Source organism: Drosophila subobscura, chromosome O (genome assembly GCF_008121235.1).
Source record: "Drosophila subobscura isolate 14011-0131.10 chromosome O, UCBerk_Dsub_1.0, whole genome shotgun sequence".
In the NCBI taxonomy this organism is placed as follows: Eukaryota; Metazoa; Arthropoda; class Insecta; order Diptera; family Drosophilidae; genus Drosophila; species Drosophila subobscura.
Window position 1 is genome coordinate 8,672,080 of NC_048533.1, and position 4,579 is coordinate 8,676,658.

The window sequence follows — 4,579 nt, forward strand, 5'->3', positions numbered from 1 at the left end:
CCTGGACACCCAGTCCCAGCCTCAGCCCCAGACCCCCAACCCCTGTGTGTCCTTTATGAATATCGAAATTTGTCCACATATTAAATGGGATCAACACTGACTCACTGACACAAGTATGTGTGCCAGTGCCAGCAAATTGTGCACTAAGTTAACACAACAAAGGTTGATCTTAATTAAAGTGTGTACGATAATATTGTTTCATGGAGTTTCTGGTTTCATTTTAGTGATGGCTTTAAGGTTACAAGTTAACCAAAGAGATAATTGGAAATGTCGCTGGAATGGGCAGGCTGACCCCATAAATCACAGGGCCTGACCACTTTGGCATTCGGTCACTAAATTAGCTTAGTGCCTTTAGAAAAATCATCGCCTTTAGGGATAAAATTTACGGCCAAACTCTGGTCGCAGCCATTGTCTGACAATATGCCATTATATAAGAGGGTGTCTGTGGGTTTCCGTGTGGGTCTTTGGGGTAGGAGTTCGAGTTCGGATATCTCTGGGTGCTTGATAAACGGGGGCCTAGGACTAAGTTTAATCTTGTGTGTGCGCGCGCGAGCGAGCTTTGTTGTCAAAGAGCAAGTAACAAATAAATATTATTGAACTTTTAAGTCCCCAGAGGGCGGCCAATATGCAATTGACGCCCAGTACGAATGTGCGGGTGTTGGTCTCTTTCCCTTAGATAAGGAGTACGGGGAATGACGGGGGAGATGTGGCTGTGGCAGTGGCGGTGGCGGTGGCGGCATGTTGCGTCCTCACAAAGTGCCAACATAAATTCTTGCACAGTTCAATTTATTGTGTATTGACACAGCTTACGGAGAAACAAATAAAAATGTTTGCCAAAGTGCGGGTGGCAGTAAAGGTCCTGCACTGCCCTAGCCTCCCTCGAAAACGATACTCCTGGAATGTGGAAGCGAACTTCCTGTCTCTCTGTCTAAAGCCTCGCGGAGTCAGGGACCTCTACAGGCATCCGGCCGCCATTGTTATTACCTCTTTGTTGTGTTTACACGCCATTTGTGGTATTTCACTCGTTCACCAGGCGTCCCAAAAGATCCTGCGGGAAGGTGTTGGACCCCCGATGTTATGCGGGCGAGATGTGCAAAGCAACTTCTGGGTGGATTGTCGTAAAAATATATTTGAAATGCAAATGCCGGCTGGCCTTAAAATACTCAACTTTTGGCTCACAAAATAATCAAAATATACTTTATGTCGCCTTTTCAGCCACTGAAAACATTTAGTCGAGTTAACGCCGCTAAAGCCAGCCACTAAAAATACCGAAAGCTGGCAAAAGCCGACGAGTTTCAGTTGGAAAAGCAAAACAGAGGACTGAAAAAGTTCAAGTGGTGCAAAACGAATGCAAAATACACTGAAAGTCGGAAAGATACTTAAAATTGTAGTAAACGAAAGAGGTAATACTTTAGTGGATAGCTTTGGTGTTTTTCATGGCACCATCCAACACTGATAAGTAGGTGAAAGAGCTTACATCACTCTTGTAAGTGTATAAACGTACATAAACATAGACTACGATTTATTATGAGTAATGTTCCTTCTTACTTTTCATACATCCTCAACGCTGCTTAGGGTATGCATAGCCCAGCTAAGGACGGCTGCCATCTGCAATCCTTAAAAATGTTTTGCAGCTGTTAATTTTAGTGTTTTGGCATTATGTGCCAGACTCGTAAATATAACTGTTGTTTGTTGAGCCACTTTCAGTCTGTGCAGGACTTGAAATTGAAACAAATACAAGTTCCGTAACGGATGGAAGGCAATGTGCATTGCAACAACATCAAGTTGTACATTCGTACGCCTGTCAATATTTCAATATTTGCATCATGGATTGCTTTTCTCAATTTTCTCAGATTTCTTCAGACTTCAATTTTCTATATGCATGCATATTTACACAGAAATATCCCCCCCTTTTCTTGGCCATTCCACTTGTGTGTTTCGTTTTTTTGGCAGAGTGCCCCTGCCCTGCTGTGCCCTGCCATGCCATGCCCTATCAATGCCACTGCTCTCTGAATATGCGAAATTTCTCGTTGACATGCTAGACAAGTTTCTGATAGATACAGTTATGTACATACATATGTATCAGCATATACGAGCAACAACAACTGGAAATGCATCTTCGATATTAAATATTTGTCAAGAGTGGGTCTTACGAAAGAAGAGATGAGATGTTGGGGTCTTGTTGAGGCAAAATACAAGCAAAATCAATAAAGCATACGATATATTAGATGTTTATGGCAATATTAAGATACATTTGAGTTTATTAATACGGATAATATTTTTGGAAAGCTCATTCAACTGTTAGTTTGTTTGATTTTGAGCCAAAGATTAGGCTCAAACTAATTGAATTTTAGAGTCGAAACACTAAATACCCTTGTGGATCCATAAATATCACTGATACAGATAAACGACCCTGACATCAGCTGAGAGTTTAGTAACTGCCCTGTAAAGTTAAAAAACTCTCTCACTGAATTTCTCTCTCCCTCAAACCTCTCTCTCCATAGTCTGTGCCTACTTTTGGGCTTGTCTGTGAAATCTCTCGTTGTGCGATTACCATGTCAGTGGTCTGTAATGCCGCATCCAGAGTGTTTGCTATTAAAATCCCTTTATTCCATGCTAGTACTCTTGCTGTTGACGTTGGTTTCGCTCTTGCCGGGATCATTTGTGTAGTGAAACAGTTTAAAGTTCGGGAATCAATTTCAATGGAGTGCACACAGCAGCTTGGCGATAATTTCCTGCAGTTCTCTTCCACTACGAGTACGAGTATCTTTCAAATCAAACCCAAACGCACTTTACGCTTCACGCTTTTCATTGCAAATTCCAAAGGAAGAAAAGAGGAAATCGCAGTGGCACAGCGTGGCCAACAAACTGCTAAGTAAAACGGATGAGCGTTGCAATTAAAGGCAAACAAAACGCGTAATCGAATTCTATGCAAATGGAACACAAAGAGAAATGGTGGGTAAGGGATAGTAAAAGGTAAAAGAGAGCTAAAGTGTGGTATGGTACGGGAAGGGTATATGAAATAGTAGGTACTGCTGTACCGCACTTCGGCTACCCTTGAGAGTATGCATGCACTTCAGATGCGTGCAGCATTCACGCATAGAAAAACAACTGAAACATGTTTGAGTATCAATCAGTATACCTATCTTGGTTTAGGGTTGTGTTTTGTTTGGTAGGGGGGCAATAGGGTTAATTGTAACCGCTGTAACCCTACTTTTCACACCAACAACAGCTACCGATCCACTCGAAGCACACTCGTCCCTCCCTCTCTGTCTCGTTCTGTATTTTTTTTGCTCGCCACCTCTATTTATCCTATCTCCGCTTTGTGCGTCGCTTCCCTTTTGTGGCAAATCAGGATTAACGGTAAATATAATTACTGCACCCTTTGCTCAATGGGGAAGACGGTCCCTGGCAGGGTCTTAAACGGGGCAAAAGGGGAATGGACCGACGGCAAAGGCCACGTGACGTTAATGACATTGTCGTGCCGGTTGGCGCTGAAGCCCCCGGACCGACCCCCCGCTTGGGTCGTACTACGATGATGCGTACCCTTAACTAATTTGTTCTATGTTCGACTTGTGTCTAATTAATGAAGATTGTCTCGCATAATCATAACGGTTAAATTTATATTAATTTCTGTGGGTTTGTCTGGGTACACTCACGCTTGGTCTCTTTTTTTCGGAGTTTTTCAAGGGACGGGAAACTTTTAAGTGGCTACTTGTTAACATTTTCTAGTTGGAAATGAATACTTTTTGGTTAAACGGTTATGGAATAGGGGTTTCTGATTATATTTGTGATATTATGCATAACGTATCATTTTATTTTTACGTTAGACTCTACAATTTCCTTGAAGGTTTGAAAAGATCCCATTAATGTTACACTGCTGAGAAATTAATAAAAATAGCGAAAAGCTCCGACTTTTCATCCATCTTAAAAATAGATAGAAATCATTATACATATATCCGCGGGAAAACTAAATTGTCATTTGTCATGCTCAAACTCATAACTTAAGACTAACCTTTATTATACACTTGAAATTTATCTTATGGTCTTAACTTATCCAGTTTTTCTTGCTCAGATATCATGTAAAACCTATTAAATAGGAAAAAAAACAAATTCAGAATTTCCAAAAAACAAAAATTAACTTTCTTTACTAAGCGTCTGTGATAAATTCGTGTTTCCGAGAATATTTCAAAATAAGTTTAAATGCCAGCTAGAACCAACCGTTCAGAACTAATCTTCCATAATAAATTATACCAACGTCTAGCTGAGCTTCCAGGGCTCACTAAGCTTAGAAACCAACCAAAGTCTAGCCCCAATTAAGGGTTAGCCCCATAGCTTTTCCCAGCCAAAGCTTTTCCCACATAACAAACGATAGTTAGTAACACAAGTTGGCAACACAAATTACCGCTTATCAGTGGTAAGAAGAGTGTACACGTTCTCGTATGCGACTCACAAAGCTTCGCGAGCGGGCGAGCAAAGTTTCGCTCTTTCTGTGGCGATTGCTCTCTGTTGCTCCACGGGAGCCAAAGCAGAGCCCCATAGGGGAGCTCAATAGGTACTACGCCGTCGACAATTCGCC